Genomic DNA, 18,502 nt, shown 5'->3' with positions numbered 1-18,502 from the left:
AGCACTGAGTTGATATGTTATCACGACACATGCATGGAACACAATGATTCTTGATTCTCCCTTTTTGGTTTCCTTGCTGGCTCCTCCTCTGGTCTTCTTTAAATGCTGATGCTCCTCAGGGCTTATTCTAGGCTCCCTTCTCTTTTAATTCCGTACATTTCCTTGTGCAATTCTAATAGTTTCATATGCCATCTCTGTGATCTATCCACAAGCCCAAAGATGTCTCATACATAACACTGCCGGGTTGATCTAGGATAGCTTAGGTCCTCCTGCCCACCCACTTTGCACCTGGCTCCTCCTCTGCTCAGCTCAGGAGCAGCATCACCATCCACCTGCCACCCAAGCCCAGCACCTAGTGTTCATCCTGCCTTCCCCTCATCCTCCACATCCAACCCGAGGCCTGTCAACTTCACCTTCTGAATGTTCTCAGATCCATGCAGACCTTGCTATCTCAACTGCCACCACCATTGTTAGAATCATTCTCTTATTTTTTCCTAGATTATCATAAAACCCTTCAATAGTTTCCCATGTTTCTCAGAATACAGCCTGATGGCTTGAAGCAGCACAGGTCACTCATAATTTGGTCCACGAGTAGCTGCCCAGCCCCTCATGTAGGAACTCCATGTGGGAACTCTACCCACCATGTCCACACACGCTTCCCTTCATTTTCTCATGCGAGGGGCTCTGCTCAGCTGCTCCTCCAGCCTAAACACTGTTCAAGACTCCTTTTCCCCAACTCTGCTAACAAGTGTTACTAGTCAGACCTCAGCTCATACATTGGGTTCTCTGGAAGTCTTCTCAAATCTTAACGTTGGTTCTAAGTTATCTTAATTTGGGCTCCCATAGCATCCTGCACCTTTTTTCTCACCATATGTTACACCACACTATTTTATAGCAGCCTATTTGCCTGTTGCTCTCCACCTATAAACTGTAAGCACAGTGAAGGCACAGACATGTCTTTGCATATGGGCACTCAGCAAACATCAGGCTCTACCGCAGGCTAGCTGAGACTACGGCAAGTTACTCAGCCTCACTGAGCCTCCATTTCCTATCTCTAACACAAGAGTAATTATATCTGTCTCATAGGATTATTCTAAAGATTCAATGAGCTCTAGATGCAAAGTGCTTATCTCCATATTTCCTATATCAAAGTTCTAAAAATATTAGCTAATAAAATTGATTTATAGATGAATAAATATTTATTGATAAACTGATTTAAAATTGAGTAATTAAAATGAGTATGATACATAACTATCGCCAAGGAACACCATCATGTTGACAAAACATAATGTGATAACTGCTCACTGATTTATGTACACACAACAGGAACTTAAAGCAGTAACTGACTTGCAATAGTTAAACTGATTCTCCAAGAGGCAAACAAGTTTTCAGAAGTTGAGGAAAATGCCCCAAACAATTTCCTGTCATGAGCTACTCTCTTCTTTGTATGTCAACAGTAGAATAAACAAAGAGCTAGTTTGTTAAATGGAATAATTTGATCATGGAATTTTTTCAAGGAGACAGAAGACCAGCTGTGGGTATTGACTGTTTCCTGTTACATCTTTTAAATCGGAAAGAGATAAAAAGAGATAGCCCTGCACCTCCTTCCCTCAGGAGGTTATTAGTTAATCCATTTTTTTCAGCAATGTGGCCCCTGAATTACAGCTGACACAGTAGGAAATCAGACGTTCCAATTAATAATTTAAAGTGAGGCATTTGTGTCTTAGGAAAACACAGCAAAAGAAGAAAAGAATTTTGATTGAGTGCCAACCGATTTAGACTACTTGTCATTGTCATTAAAAAGTCATAAAAAATAATCTGTTCCAATCTTTAAATAAAGGTTTAGTGACATTGGGGGGCAAAGAAGGGCACTTGAGCATTTTATAATAAAATCATAGTAGGCTGGAGCCTTAAAAAAATATGATTAGGGCTCTTTCCTGTTGTTTACCTCAGCGAGAAGCGACCTCTCACGCATATATTATTTTCGATTGAATCCACAGTGAAAACTCTTGCAGAGCAAAGAATCTGTCTCACCTTGCTCAACAAAACTAAAATCAATCAATACTATTGAAAACTGAACTAAACATATAAAGCAACCACCTTCAACGTGTTCTTTGTTAAAATGCAACAAGTAAACCATGAAGCCATCAAACCTGAAGATGCTTCCTTTCAACTGAGCATAAAGGGCAGGAAAATGAAACGCTGCCAATCCATACAATAGTTTTGTATTTGATTTTTTAAAAATAGTAACTTTAGCAGCAAATATACAACAAACTCCATTCACTAATTACACACACTTAAAGCCATCTCTGCATTGTTCTCACATTTATTTGAATTACAGGATACTGAGTTTTGTTGAACAGCATTATGAGGTTTATTATGTGATACAAAAAATCTTTTCTTACTCCAGTAAATGAGTGTATCTGGTTGTATTAGGCACTCACTGGATGCTGGGAGCCCAGGGGAGCATTAAAGATGAATGACAGAGCCTTCTAATCCTCAAGAAGCTTAGCTGGGAAAGATAAGCACATGCATAACAAGTAATAGAAAAATGAAGTTAAAAGAATAGGACACCACTTCTGACTAGTACATTATAAAAGTTACACGTGTGCGTGTGCACACACACGCACACACTCCATGCTAGTGAGGGTCTGGGGAATATACACCCTCACGTGCTGCCGATGGCACCTCCCTCGTGAACACCAATAAAGACAACTGTGCAAGTTATTTGACTCAATACTTCTACATCAGAAAAATCTATCTAAGAAATAAGAATGTGGGGGAAAATTTATAGAGAAAGATATCCATTCCAGAACTACAAGAATGAAAAATCTGAGACTCTTAACAGTCCATGGCCAAGGGTAAATGTGGTACAACAGAATATTACACAACCCAAAAAGTTCTTTGAAGGATATGCATGACGTTGGGGCTTTACGATATAATATTATGTGAAAGGAGCCAAATACAAAACTTTATGTTAAAAATCTATATACATAAAAATACTGCAAAGAAACACCCCCATGACTGCTGGAAAGCAGTCACCTATTCCAGCTAGGCTTATGCATGCTTTTTGCTTTCTTCTTTGTATTTTTCTAAAGTGTCCATATTCCATAACTATATATGAACATGTAAATCTACATATATATAAACTTTAAATTCAATAAACAGAAAAAATATTTTTAAAATAATCCTCCATAAAACCAATGCATGTCTAAATTATACAGAGCATATTACTCTTATTTACATAAAATGAGATGACCATTAGCTTCCTCTCCTGCCTTTTAAGTCCCACAGTAAGATATTTAAAAATGGAAGTGGATGTTAATGTTAGACGAGCAATACCTGCTATTGGTTAACTTCAAGAGTATACGGTTTTTTCATAGCAGGTATTCACAAAAATATTGCCCTTCATTCCCATACACTAGAAATTACTTTGGTTAGAATGATAATGTCTTATATTTGCATATATTTTCATACGCCTTACACCTCGTGTGACCCTGGGTACATGGCAAGGCAGCTGTGTGGTAGGTAGCATAAAGGATTCAAAATTAGGAGATCTGTGTTTGCTTCTGAGGACACGGTTAACTGTGGGCCTTCAGTAATCCATGTACTCCCTGAGACTCTGTTTCATCCATACCATGAGGACCATGTCGCTAGCACACCTCAGACAGGTGCTGTGGGACCAAACGGGAAAGCATACATAAGTGTTCCCAAGGTACTAAACACCACACCAATGCAAAATAGGAGTATTATTCCTACTTGGTGAGTAAGCATGAGGAAATCCAAGTGAATTAGGTGATTTTTTCCCGTCTACCTCCAGAGTCCTTCGCTAACATTCTTTCCGCCTCACCAAGGAACAACACTTGTTCCCATGTAAAAACAGAGGAATCAGAAGCCCAGAGAACAAGGTGGGTCAGGAAGTAATAGAGACCAAATTCTGAGAACACAAATGTGACCGAATATTATCTACGTAAAATGTTGCTATTGAGTTCTAGACTGATCTTCCACTTCTAAGTCCTTTGAGAAGTGTCCATGGCTCCCCTACTCTCCATAGGACCCATAGTGAAAGCCAGTTCAGAGTGGACTGTGCTACAGGAAAAAGCAGACCTGGCTCCCCAGGCTTGCCCCTGCACTTGCCATCCTCACCTGGGACCCAGGACCCGGCACCGCAGGAGTCTAAAATCCTCGACAGCATGACACATGTAAGTGCACTGCCTATGGGATTACGTAGCCCACCGTTCAGGAGTTCTTCCAATTCCAGAATCTACATATAGGCACCAGAAACATGCCCTGCCCTGAGTTGACAATCCTAAAGATAGCCGGGCTCTTAAAAAGTGGACATGGACAGCGAGTCACCCACGTGACACTGCAGGCCCCTCACAGTGCCACCTGATAGGGAGCAGCCAGGAGTGGGCATTAACATCCTCTGGCTGAGACTGCAGCTGCAACCCCAACACCAAGAGCATGCCGCAGACCCATGCCCTGCTGAGAGGGCAGTGAAGTCCCCTCTGGGGAGCCCCACGGCTGCTTGCTTCATTCCACCCCAGGGCTGACAAACACAGAGGGAGGATTGGGGAGGCAGCCCAACTCCTCAGGACTGTCACTGACAGAAACCACCTCGCTGCCCAGACGGCCAGGCCACCAATAAACCAGGGATCTAATGGATGAGGAAGAACATTACAAATACCGGATTTAATAGGTACCACTGTGTCCAGTCCAAATTCTCCGTCTCTCATCTGAAAATAAACCTGTCCTAAGAGAAAACAGGAAACTTATGGCACAGATGCTGAGGTCAGCTAAACAGAGAAGGGGAAAGACAGAGAAGGGTTTCCTTCATGTTCTTCACTGTCTGATAATACCCATAATTGTCCTAATTTTGTTGGCTAGCTGGAAGACAAGCTCATTCAGTACTCCAGAAAACCAAGTTTCCTGGAAACTCAAACTCAGGAGTAAAGTTAGAATGAATCCTTGAGGAATTTCTCCCATAACATACTTCTTTAATAAGGCATTTGCTTCCAGGGGGATACAATTTCATCTCACTAGTCAGGAGAATGAGTTCCAGTGTACTGAGGTGGAAACGCTTCCTCAACATACTTCATTTGGAATTCCAGAATTATGAATCGAATGCTAAATATGAAAGGAGAGTTAAACCACTTTCAATTACAGATGCATACAAATTAATTTGGCTTGATTATTTTTTAAAAAGTTCCTAACACCAAAGACCTTTCCCTAAAGAAAAAAAGTAAAGAATGACCACCTAATACGATATTTTATTAAAAAGAACCACTAAGAACCCTATTTCCCTAAAAAATGGTGGTCACAGGAAATCATTACTTTCTTTGAATTTCCATGTTAATGAATAAGAGAGATGCAGAAACTGCAGATATGATGACTTCTGTCCTGAGATATAAAGAGAATATCAACCAGAGAGAACTGATCTCAGGTCAGCAAGTAAGTAAATCATCTGTATCATCATAAACTTTCTAAAAATCATAGGTAGACCAAAGAACTTGTTTGACTAAACAAGTTATATAATGCATCCTTTATCATAAAATGTTAATATTAGTGTATTATATTTATTTAGGGATTTACCATTTCCAAAACGCTTTTATGTTCATTTAATCCTAGGAAAACCTCTGAAGAGATGAGAGAGACTTCTCTCCCATTTAAGAAATAAGTAAAAAAAAAATTTTAGGGCAGGGAAGTAAGTAATTTACCTACAATCAAATGACTGAATCAAGAGAATCAGAACTAGCATCCAGGTTGTTTCATTCTTTCTAGTATAACTGGCAGCTTCTCAAATTTACATATGGCCTTTAAAAATTAGGAATGAAAACAAAACAAAACAAAATTTCTGACTCAATCTGTCCAAAAGAAGTCAAGCTAATCCAAATTTGCTAACTTCAAGCAAAAAGAAAAATACCTATCTTCATTGCTTTGAGGCCTCAGGAAAGAACAGTTTTAGAGGAATGCAGGTGAGCCGAGACAAAAGGGAGGAAGAGAGGATGCTTTAAGGCCTGCCCCACCCTCCAGAAGGAGGCCAGTATGACAGGTCACCGTTAGCAGTGAGCAGACTCACTGAGTGAGAAAGAACTTTGGCATCCACATGTGGCACATCTCTCCAGGCTCTCTCCACTGCTCCTCCTTCATATGGTGGGTGGCTCTCCCCTTTGCCCATGTTAGAACCAGACTGAGGGCAAATCTGGACGTGAGCCTTGAGGAAGGCAGCAGTTCCTCCAGCCTAGCATCACCAGAGAGATCTACGCATGGGCCCAGCTCATACTCAAGAGGTACTTTGATTCCACTTGGCTCCTGCTAGTTGTTATCCAAATATCCCAAGGGAATCTCAAGTGTTTGATTGGCAGAGCAGATTGGACATAATCCCAGCCATAACACCACTGAATAATAACATCAAAACTTCCACAATACTACTAACAATAGCATTTTTACTGATCCTTTTGGTTTTGCCTCAAAGAAACATTGTTTCTTTCCCTTGTGCCAGAGGGCCCTGTCTAGTGTTTTGAGTATTAATCACCAACTTAGACTCACAATCATAACATCAGATCTTAAGGAAGACAGATAAGCTATTCTGACACCCTCACTTTATAAACCCAGAAGTTAAGTGATTTGCCTAAGGTCACACGACTAGTTAGGAGCAAAATGGATTGCCTACTGGGGTCCCAAATCATGCATCGTTAGTCACGGTCCTTTTTCCTTTTTATTTGAATGTGGTATTAATGAAAATGAACGATTCTGGTTCACACATATCTCACTACAGCTAGAAAGATCTGCACAACCACTCCCTGCACCCTCCCACATCTATGCTTTTGATTGAAATGTCTTTGTTCTTCCATTAGAAGTGACAAAATCAAATACATTCAAAGTCATCATCTATGACTACTCTCTCCTCCTCCAGCTCACTCTTGTTTACCCTGAAACTTTACCTTGAAAATCCTTTCTGTTTCTTTATTATGTCACAGTCAACATCATACTCATCCATGCGACAAACACTTACCTACCCATCTACCTACTAAGTGCCAAGCTGGGCACAGAAGGATGGACAAGACATAGCTCTTGGCTTGGAGGAGACCAATAAAAGCTTCAAGGTAAAGCAAAACCTGATGAGCAAGGGCTTAGGGTGCCAGAATGCAGCTCAGCCAAAAGAATGTCCCATTAAGGATTTCCTGCTGTTGCTCTGGGCTCATTTAGCGAAAATAATGTGCACCTTCCCTTCCATATGCTAGTTGCTAAGATTAAAAACCCACACATCTAGTGAAGTGACGTCAGCATTGTGGTGGAGTGAGCACTTCCTTAGTCTCTCCCCCATAAGATACAATGAAAAGGACATTCATAAACCAACAGAGGAAACTCACACAACACAACAGACATCTGAGAGATCCATGCAGCCATACATCTGAAGGCGGGGGTGCTGGACCCTCCAGGAGGCAGTGGAAGGAGGTAAACAGACCTCCTTTCCCTCCCAAGTGGCAACGATCTAGGGTGCAGGTCCTTGCGTGGCAGCCGGCGTGCGACTCTGAGAGGAGAAGGGGGAAAAGGCAGCCCACCGTGGGAATAGTTTTGCTCTTGGAGCTGCCTCCCTGCCCGCAGGAATGCTCCACACTGAGGCAGCTAAGCAATCACTGGGGCATCCCCACCAAGCCAGGTAGCCCAGGTAGGCACAAAGTAAGTGCAGAGCGGGAACATGTGGGATTCCGCACAAGAAAGAAAGCATCCATCCCCTCCCTCCCGCCTGGTGCAACAGCTCAGCCGGTTAGCCAGAGCAGGGCATCCCTACTAGAGCGCCTGCGCCTACGTGTGTAAAGCAGCGATGGCCGGGGGCAAATGCAGATGGGGCCTGTTGGCACAGCTTCCAAAGGACAGGCACAAGTGCCAGGGGTTGTGGCGGGCTCATAAAACACAGCTCTTGCCCCCCCACCACCAGTGGTGGCAGGTGGAATCTGTGACCAAATACTACCACCACGTGATGGTAAAAGTCCATGCCATAAAATAGCATGAAGAAGTATATTAACACTCCAGACAAGAAGGAAAATTACAAGTACCCAGAAATCAATCCTGAAGTCACAGAAATTTACAATTTAATGACAGAGAGAACTCAAAACAGTTATCATAAAGAAACTCAATCAGTTACAAGAAAACTCAGAAAGACAGTTCAATGAACTTAGGAAGAAAATTACTGAAGAGAGGGAATTATTCACAAAAGAGATTGAAACTATTACAAAAAACTAATCAGAAATACTGGAGATGAAGAGCACAATGAATGAGACAAAGAAAAATATGGAATCCTTAAAAAAGAGAGCTGATACTACGAAGGACAGAACTAATAATTTAGAGGACGGAAATACAGAAATGCTTCAGGCAGAGAAGGAGAGAGAACCAAGATTAAAAAGAAATGAAGAAATTCTCCAAGACAAATCCAACTCAATTAGGAAATGCAACATAAGGATTATAGGTATTCCAGAGGGAGAAGAGAGGGAGAAAAGATCAGAGAGCTTGTTCAAAGAAAGAATAGCTGAGAAATTCCTTGGGAAGGAGCTGGAATTACACGTAAATGAAGCTAACAGAACTCCTAACTGCATCAATGCAAAAAGACATTCTCCAAGGCATATATTAGTAAAACTGGCAAAAGTCAATGACAAAGAAAAAATATAAGGGGCAGCAAGGCAGAAGAAAATAACCTACAAAGGAACCCCTATCAGACTTTCAGTGGATTTCTCAGCAGAAACCTTAAAGGTTAGGAGAGAGTGGAATGATATATTCAAAAGACAAAAACTTTCAGCCAAGAATGCTCTATCCAGCAAAACTATCTTCAGATACAATGGAGAAATAAAAACTTCCCTAGATAAACAAAAGCTGAGGGAAATCATCACCACAAGACCCCTCTCCCCCACACACAAGATATGATCAAGAAGGCCCTCATACCTGAAAAAAAAAAGAAAGAGTTTAAAAAGCCTTGAGTGAGGAGATAAATAGGCAGACAAAATCAGAAAACTGTAGCTCTCTATCAGAACAGGTTAGCAAACAATTATAACATTAAAGATAAAGGGAAGGAAAGCATCAAAAATAACTATAATCACTTCATTTTAATCACAAACTCACAACAGAAAACGGAATAAGTTGTGACAACAAAAACTTAGATGGGGATGAGGAAAGGAATGGAACTTGCTTAGACTAAATAAATAAGAGGCTATCAGAAAATGGACTATCTCATCTACGAGATCTTTTACACAAACCTCATGGTAACCACTAAAGAAAAAATCAGAACAGACAAACAAATGATAAATAAAGAGAAAATCATCATAGAGAATCACCAAACTGAATTGGCAGTCGGAAATACACGGGACGAGAAACAAGGGAAAATACAGAACTAGAAAAGGAGCGATAAAATGGCATTATTAAGCCCTTATATATGAATAATCACTCTAAATGTAAATAGATTGAATTCGCCAATCAAAAAACACAGAGTGGCTGGATGGATTAAAGAAATAAGACCCAACAACATGCTGCCTCCAGGAAACACATCTCAGCTCTAAAGACAAACACAGGCTCAGAGTGAATGGATGCAACACAATACTCCAATCTAATGGCAAACAAAAGAAAGCAGGTGTTGCCATACTCATATCAGACAAAGTAGTCTTCAAGATAAAAAAGGCAGTGAGAGACAAAGAGCAGCAGTATATAATGATAAAAGGGACACTCCATCAAGAAGACATAACACTTATAAATATATATGCACCCAACATAGGAGCACCAAAGTACATAAAGCAACTATTAACAGAACTAAACGGAGAAATTAACAGCAACACGGTAATAGTAGGGGACCTCAACAAACAATGGATAAGATCATCCAGACAGAAAATCAACAAGGAAATAGCGGAATTAAATGAAAAACTAGAGCAGATGGACTTAATAGATATAGATAGAACATTCCATCCAAAAACAGAAGAATACACATTCTTCTCACATGCATATGGAACATTCTCAAAGACAGACCACATGTTGGGAAACAAGGCAGGCCTCAATAAATTTAAGAAGATTGACATCATATCAAGCATCTTTTCCAACAATAATGCTGTGACACTAGAAATCAACTACAAGAAAAAAGCTGGGAAAGTGACAAATGTATCGAGACTACTGAAGAACTAATTGATAAATGAAGAAATTAAAGGAGAAATCAAAAAATAGCTGGAGACAAATGAAAATGAAAACACACAATACCAACTCATATGGGATGCAGCAGAAGCGGTCCTAAGAGGGAAATGCAAAGCAATACAGGCCCAGCTTGACAAACAAGAAAAATCTCAAATAAGTAATCTTAAACTATACGTAACAGAATAGAAAAAGAAGAACAAACAAAGCCCAAAGTCAGCAGAAGGAGGGAAATAATAAAAATTAGAGCAGAAATAAATGAAATAGAAACCAAAAAAACAGTAGAAAGGATCAATGAAACTAAGAGCTGGTTCTTTGAGAAGATAAACAAAAGTGACAAACCCTTAGCCAGACTCAATAAGAAAAAAAAGAAAGAAGCCTCAAATAAATAAAATCAGAAATGAAAGAGGAGAAATTACAATGGATACCACAGAAATAAGAGAATACTATGAAAAGCTATATGCCAACAAATTGGACAATCTAGAAGAAATGGATAAATCCTTAGACTCATACAACCTTGCAAAACTGAATCAAGAAATAGAGAATCTGAATAGATCAATCGCAAGTAAAGAGAATGAAACAGCAATCAAAAAGCTCCCAGAAAATAAAAGTCCAGGACCAGATGGCTTCTCTGGAGAATTCTACCAAAACTTTAAAGAAGATTTAATACCTATCCTTCTCAAACTATTCCAGAAAATTGAAGAAGATGGAACACTTCCTAATGAGGCCAACATCACCCTGATCCCAAAGCAAGACAAGGACAACACAAAGAAGGAAAATTACAGGCCGATACTGCTCATGAAGATAGATGCAAAAATCCTCAACAAAATACTGGCAAACGGAATACAGCAATACATTAAAAGGATCATACACCATGATCACATGGGATTTATACCAGGGATGTAGACGGTTCAACATCCACAAATCAATCAATGTGATACAGTACATTAACAAAATGAAGAATAAAAGCCATATGATCATCTCAATAGATGCAGAGAAAACATCTGACAAGATCCAACATCCATTTATGATAAAAACTTTCAAAAAAATGGGTATAGAAGGAAAACATCCCAACATAATAAAGGCCATACATGACAAACCCACAGCCAACATCATACTCAACAGTGAAAAACTGAAAGCCATCCCTCTGAGAAAAGGAATAAGACAAGGGTGCCCACTCTCACCACTCTTACTCAACATAGTACTGGAGGTTTGGGCCAGAGCAATTAGGCAATAAAAAGAAATAAAAGGGATCCAAATTGGAAAGGAAGAAGTGAAACTCTCGCTGTTTGCAGATGACATGATTCTACATAGAAAACCCTAAAGAATTCATTAGAAAACTATTAGAAATAATCAACAACTACAGCAAAGTTGCAGGGTACAAAATCAACTTACAAAAATCAGTTGCATTTCCATACTCTAGTAACAAACTTACAGAAAGAGAACTCAAGAATGCAATCCCATTTAGAGTCGCAACAAAAGGAATAAAATATCCAAGAATAAATTTAACCAAGGAGGTGAAAGACCTATACAATGAAAACTATAAGACACTATTGAAAGAAATCGATGATGACATAAAGACATTGAATGATATTCCATGCACATGGATTGGAAGAATAAACATAGTTAAAATGTTCATATTACCTAAAGCAATCTACAGATTCAACATGATCCCCATTAGAATCCCAATGACATTCTTCACTGAAATAGAACAAAGAATCCTAAAATTCATGGGGCAACAAAAGACCCCGAATAGCTAAAGCAATCCTGAGGAAAAAACACAAAGCTGGAGGCATCACAATCACTGACTTCAAAATATACTATAAAGCTACAGTAAAAAAAAACAGCATGGTACTGGCACAGAAACAGACACACAGATCAATGGAGCATAACTGAAAGCCCAGAAATAAACCCACACATCTATGGACAGCTAATCTTCGACAAAGGAGCCAAGAACATACAATGGAGAAAGGAAAGTCTCTTCAATAAATGGTGCTGGGAAAACTGAAAAGCCACATGCAAAAGACTGCAAGTAGACCACTATCTTACACCATACAGAAAAATTAACTCAAAATGGATTAAAGACTTGAAGGTAAGACTCAAAACCATAAAACTTCTAGAAGAAAATATAGGCAGTACACTCTTTGTCTTAGAAGCATCTTTTCCAATACCACGTCTACTCAGGCAAGGGAAACAAAAGAAAAAAATAAACAAATGGGACTACATCAGACTAAAGAGCTTCTGCGAGGCAAAGTAAATCAGGAACAAAACGAAAAGACAACCCACCAACTGGGAGAAAATATTTGCAAATCATATATCCAACAAGGGGTTAATCTCCAAAACATGTAAAGAACTCATACAACTGAACAACAAAAAAACAAACAATCCAATCAAAAAATGGGCAGAGGATATGAACAGAGTTTTCCAAAGCAGATATACAGATGGCCAATAGGCACATGAAAAGATGTTCAACATCACTAATCATTACGGAAATGCAAATCCAAACTGTAATGAGATATCACCTTACACCTGTTAAAACGGCTATAAATACCAAGACAAAAAATAACAAATGTTGGAGAGGTTGTGGAGAAAAGGGAACCCTCATGCACCGCTCGTAGGAACGGAAACTGGTGTAGCCACTATGGAAAACAGTATGGAGATTTCTCAAAAAAATTAAAAATAGAAATACCATACGACTCAGCTATCCCACTACTGGGTATTTATCCAAAGAACTCGAAATAAACAATTCAAAGAGATTTATGCACCCTTATGTTCACTGCAGCATTATTCACAACAGCCAAGACGTAGAAGCAACCCAAGTGCTCACTGACTGACGAATAGATGAAGAAGATGTGGTATATATATACAATGGAATGCTACTCAGCCATAAAAAAAGACAAAATCGTCCCATTTGCAACAACATGGATGGACCTGGAGGGTTTTATGTTAAGCGAAATAAGCCAGACAGAGAAAGACAAACACCACATGATTTCACTCATATGTGGAAAATAAACAAACACATGGACAAAGAGAACAGATCAATGGTTACTAGAGGGGAAGGTGGTTGGGGGGTGGGCATAAGGGGTACAAGGGGCACATATATATGGTGACTGACAAATAACAATGTACAACTGAAATTTCACAATGTTATAAACTATTATGAAGTCAAAAAAGTAATTTAAAAAAAGTTGGACTATTGGTGGTGAGCACGATGCAGTCTATACAAAAACTGATAAATAATGTATGCCTGAAATTTCACAATGACCTCAATATAATAAAATTTAAAAATAAATAAATACAAGAAAGAAGAACAAATAAACACACACATCTATAAAACTGGTGAGAGCAAGGGGCATTACTACAGAATGGTGAATAAGACATCACAATTCCTGTCTGTCTTTCCTCAGATACAAGGAGTAAAGAGTTGCAAATTTTACTTTTTTTCTCACGGGAAAAAAAAATAGGTGTTGCCAACTTTGTCCAACAGCAAGCCATAGAGGTCTGTTTTACACTCTTGAGGGCTGCCTTGCCTACTGCAGGGCAGTGTGTCATAAGCAACATGAAGCTTCATTGCACCACCAACCTGGGCCATTTGGGAGAGAAGTGCTGGTTCCCAGCCTTCAGTATGAGTCTCCCTGGTGATTCAAGCAGAACTCCTTCTGACCCTTTGTCACTGAAGGTGAATCAGCCTCTTTTTCCTGTATCCTCTCCTGTTTAACCAGAACTCTCATCACGTCTGGGGGAGTTGTTCTACTTGCATTTATAGTTCCCTTCATATTGTAGCCACGATTTTTCTTTAAGCACAGGCCTAATTCCCTCCATAAAGGTGCAGTACAACTAGAAGGTTTCTTAAAACCTAAGAACCAATTTCTGAGCAAAAAGTAAATATTCCTTTTCTCTAAGAAAGAAATTGGGGTAGTTTTGACCAGTAGTTCCCAATTTTCAAAATTACATAAGAGACATTTATACCTTGATTCCTGGGCTCTAGTACCAAGATTCTGGTTCAGAGGCCTGGAGAGATCCTGGAATCTATAGCTTTAAAAAGTGATTCTCATGCACAACTAGAATTAGACACTACTGGTTTAAATACAATTCTAAAAGATGAAAAATAAAGTTAAATGCAGGACTCTAAAATCTTTCTATTTTCCCCTTTCTCAAGTATTGAAATATCTTTCACCCAGATTTAACAGCTGAATGCCAGGCAATTTATTTACTCACAATGCTTTTTACTTAAAGAAAATGAAATCTGAAATTGGGAATATTCTAGAAACCACTTACATGAGTCCAAAACACTGGAAGTTTCTACTCTGGGGACAGTAGCCCGGGCTTGCTCTGCTGTTGAAACACATATATTCCAAACTGTAACATTTATTGAGCACTTTCTATATACCAGGCACCTTCTAACTACTTTTCAAGTATTAACTCCAGTAACCTTATGTAGTAGGAATTACTATTATCCCCAATTTAAAGTAAAACTTCTTAAGTCCCCAATATGACGTTTAAGGCACTGCCCAAATTTAGCTCCATTCTACCAAGACCACCCTTAAAATCTCCTCCCTTTGTCCCAAAGATACCAGACCCATTCCCACCTTCTGGATTCCCTCCCCAGAACATCCTTTCTATTCCATAATCACAACTCTTCTGTGATGTTAAGAACACAAACACTGACCTTAGACCTCAGTTCAAATCCTGGCTTAGTCACTCACAGAGCTTCCCCTGGGTAAACCTCTTAAACCCCTAGAATCTCCATTTCATCACCTGTAAAGAGGTGGTAATGTATGCATTCAACAGAGACTCACACCATCTGCCTACTAGGTTCCGGGCACTGTTCTAGGATTGAGGACACACCAATGAACAAATGAGAAAAGTCCTGCTTTCACAGAACTTATGTTCCGGCAGAAAAAGTCATATAAGACAGAGGGACAAATAAACACATAACCTGTCAAGGGTGAGTGCCATACAGGAACAGCATAAGAGAGGTGGGGATGTTTGGGCACAGGTGTGAACGCTAACAGAGGGGTAAGGTAGCTAATGGGAAGACCTGGAGGGAAGGATGAGGGCATGAGCCACAGAGAGAGACAGGAGGAGGGAGGGGAGAAGAGCTCCTACAAGGGAAAACAAGGCCAGATTTGGGAGCAGCCTGGCACATTCAAAGAACAGCAAGGATACCAGGAAATGGGTTGGAAAGGTGGCAGGGGCCAGATCATGGAGGGCTTTTATTCTGGAAGGTTCTGAGCAGAGGAGTGCTGAGATCTGACTCAGGTTTTAACAGTCACCTTGTCTGCTGCAATGAGAATAGGCTCTACTGGGCAAAGGTGAAAGAGGGATAATGGTAAGGCCACTGCAGTCACCTAGGCAGGGGAGGGGGAGGGGGCTAGATCTATGGGGTAGCAGCTAAGAGGGAGAGAATGGACAGACTCTGGATGGGAGAATCTGGATTCGGATGAGAAGGTAGAACTGGTAGCATCAGCTGATGAACCACCACAGCAGGATGAGAGAGAGCAAGAAAAATCAAGGAAAGCTCTAGGATTTTGGGGTTAATTAACAGGAAGGATGCAGCTGACCCTTATTAAGATGGAGAAAACTATAGGAGGAGCAGGGTTTTATGGTCTAATACAATCATGTATGCAAAATGCTTAGCACATGCCTGAAACACAGTAAGAACTTGATAAACACTATAGTTATTTTTGTTGCTGTCATCATTCCAGGTTAAGTCTCAAATCCTCCAGCTCATGCTGATCATTCCTTACTATAAACTCAATTATGTGTTCAGTTCATTTTGGCACATGACAAACACAGTCATGTGCCACATAACGACATTTCCGTCAATGACAGACCGCATATATGGCAGTGGTCTCATAAGATTAGTACCATATGGCCTAGCTGTGCAGTAGGCTACACCATCTAGGTTTGTGTTAGTACACTCTATGATGTCCACATAATGAGGAAATCACCTAAAGACACATTTCTCAGAATGCATCTCCTCCATTAACCGATGCATGACTGTACTGACTTGCCTTGCATTTTTGTGCAGTTTTTATAGGAGTGGGGGATGAAAAGTAAACTTAGCTTCCAAAATTGTTTACATACTTTTTGAGGGCAATAAAGCACATTCTACAATAACTTGTTAAAATGAGCTGCAATATCTAGGGAACTGGAATTTACATTTTGAAAAATGATGCTGAGGCTTAGCTGCTACACGACCCAATATGAACAAATACCCAGACTCATGCAGGAAAAAACAAAGCAAAACCGAGCCTGGACTGCATGTCCACGTTAAGTGCTTGGAGGTAGAACAGGGCAAGGGGATTGCTATTTTCACCGTAGGAGAAATGCTAAGGAGGACTTTGGAAGTCAGGTCCCTAGAGCAGAGAACAGGAGATAAGACAGGGTCAGGACAAACCCTGCCTACCGGGGTGCAGTGCTCTTATCTCTCACTAGCTGTGTCCAGGGATGGCTTGGCGGATTTTGAATATGACATCCAGAACTGGCAGGGGGGTGGCTCAGGGGTTCCCAAAGGCCTGTCTGTGGACCAGTGCCAGGCCAGTTGCTGGAAAATCGGCTGAGGAGAGTTTGTGAAAAACATAAATTCCTTCTCCACTCTCCTGGGAACTCTGACTCATAAGATTGGGCGTGGGGCCCCCAGAGTGTTTTTAACAAGTCCCTCAGGTGTTTCAGCTGTTGAATCATCTTTGAGATCCATCAGGTAGGAAAGTACTTTGGAAAATATCAAACATTACACAAGCATATGGGGTAACTAAACCATTAATTCAAAAGCAGTATTAGGGGTTGCCCTTTAAAGACACCCCCACCCCCTTCCCTATGGCCCTATGACTACATCCGTCTAAGTACACATTTGACCAAGCGCTGGATCCCTGGTGGCCCAGGCACACAGACTAAAGAGCTCGGCAGGGCAATGATCCCTACAGAAAGCTGGGGTGCAGTTACCACTGGCCTGAACTAGAGTCAGAGTCTGAGAAGGGTAAACTGGTGAGAAAGCAGAGATAAGATCTGAAGTGAGAGCAGCTATCCTGGGGTCAGTGTTCAGTTTAAAAATGTGAGAGGTAACAGGCAAAGCACTGGTTAAATCACAGAGGACAAAGTTGGTGCACATATAGATGTCCACATTAGGCAGAAAGGCACAAAGGCAAGAAAAAGATATCACACATACTCTGCTACACTCTTGATATGCAATATATAACATTCACACGACTTCCATTTAAAAAAGAAGAAATCACAGCTCGGAGACACCTAAGAGACTCACCTAAAGTCGAACAATGTGTTAGTGGCAGAGCAAGAATCCAACAGCAAGTCTGCATGGCTACACTCAAGACTGTACTCTTGTCATCAAGGAATATATATTAAAAAGTATTAGACTTGAACAAATATAAAGACATTCCGAGTTCATGGATTGGAAGACTTAATATTGTTAAGATGTCAATTCTACCCAAAGTGATCTAAAGATACAGTGCAATCCCCACCAAAATCCCAAAGACATGCTTTTCAAAAACAGAAAAATCCACCCTAAAATTTGGGGAATCTCAAGGGACTTCAAACAGTTAAAAATCTTGAAAAAGAACAACAAAGCTGAAGGTCTCTCATGTTTCAATTTCAAAACTTACTACAAAGCTACAGTAATCAAAACAGTGTGGTATTGGTAAAAAGACAAACATACAGACCAAGAGACTAGAATAGAGAGCCCAAAAATAAACCCTTGCGTATATAGTCAAACCATCTTCGATGAAGGTGTCAAGACTATTCAAGACGGAAAGCACAGTCTTCTCAACGAATGGTGCTGGGACAACTGGATACCCACACGCAAAAGCATGAAGATGGACCCTTACCTTACACCATATACAAAAATTCACTCAAAATGGATCAAAGACCTAAATGTAACAGCTAAAACTATAAAATTCTTAGAAGAAAACATAAGGCAAAGCTTTGCGACGCTGGCTTGGCAACGATTTCTTGGATATGACATCAAAAGCACAGGCAACAGAAGCAAAAACAGATTAGACGTCATCAAAATCAAAACCTTTTGTGCATCAGAGGACACTATCAACACAGTGACGTGAAAAGGCAACCCACAGAATGGGAGAAAGTGGTTGCAAATCATCTATCTGATACGGGGCAGCTCCTACAGCAAGAGCATTCTCACTGACCCTAGATGCCTGCATTAGGCTCAGACATTCACCACCATGGAGAGGTCCTGCTAGTCCCTGCCAGGCAGGGTCCAGCGGTGCTGGATCTTTGAGAAGACTCGCCATTCTAGCATTTACATCCAGCCACTCAATGAATCCTCCCATTACCATGCTCCCTCAGCTCATACATTCCA

The 18,502-nt window shown here is 40.3% G+C and overlaps 1 protein-coding gene across 4 annotated transcripts in view; it reads right to left on the bottom strand.

Moving 5' to 3' along the window:
* SIPA1L2 (signal induced proliferation associated 1 like 2) overlaps window positions 1-18,502 on the bottom strand; it is a 217,569-nt gene that overhangs the window by 114,855 nt on the left and 84,212 nt on the right. The window lies entirely within an intron of this gene.

The sequence above is a fragment of the Ceratotherium simum genome, chromosome 6 (genome assembly GCF_057802395.1).
Source record: "Ceratotherium simum simum isolate JZ-2026a chromosome 6, ASM5780239v1, whole genome shotgun sequence".
Lineage (NCBI taxonomy): Eukaryota > Metazoa > Chordata > Mammalia > Perissodactyla > Rhinocerotidae > Ceratotherium > Ceratotherium simum.
This window is presented reverse-complemented; position numbering and strand designations above follow the sequence as displayed.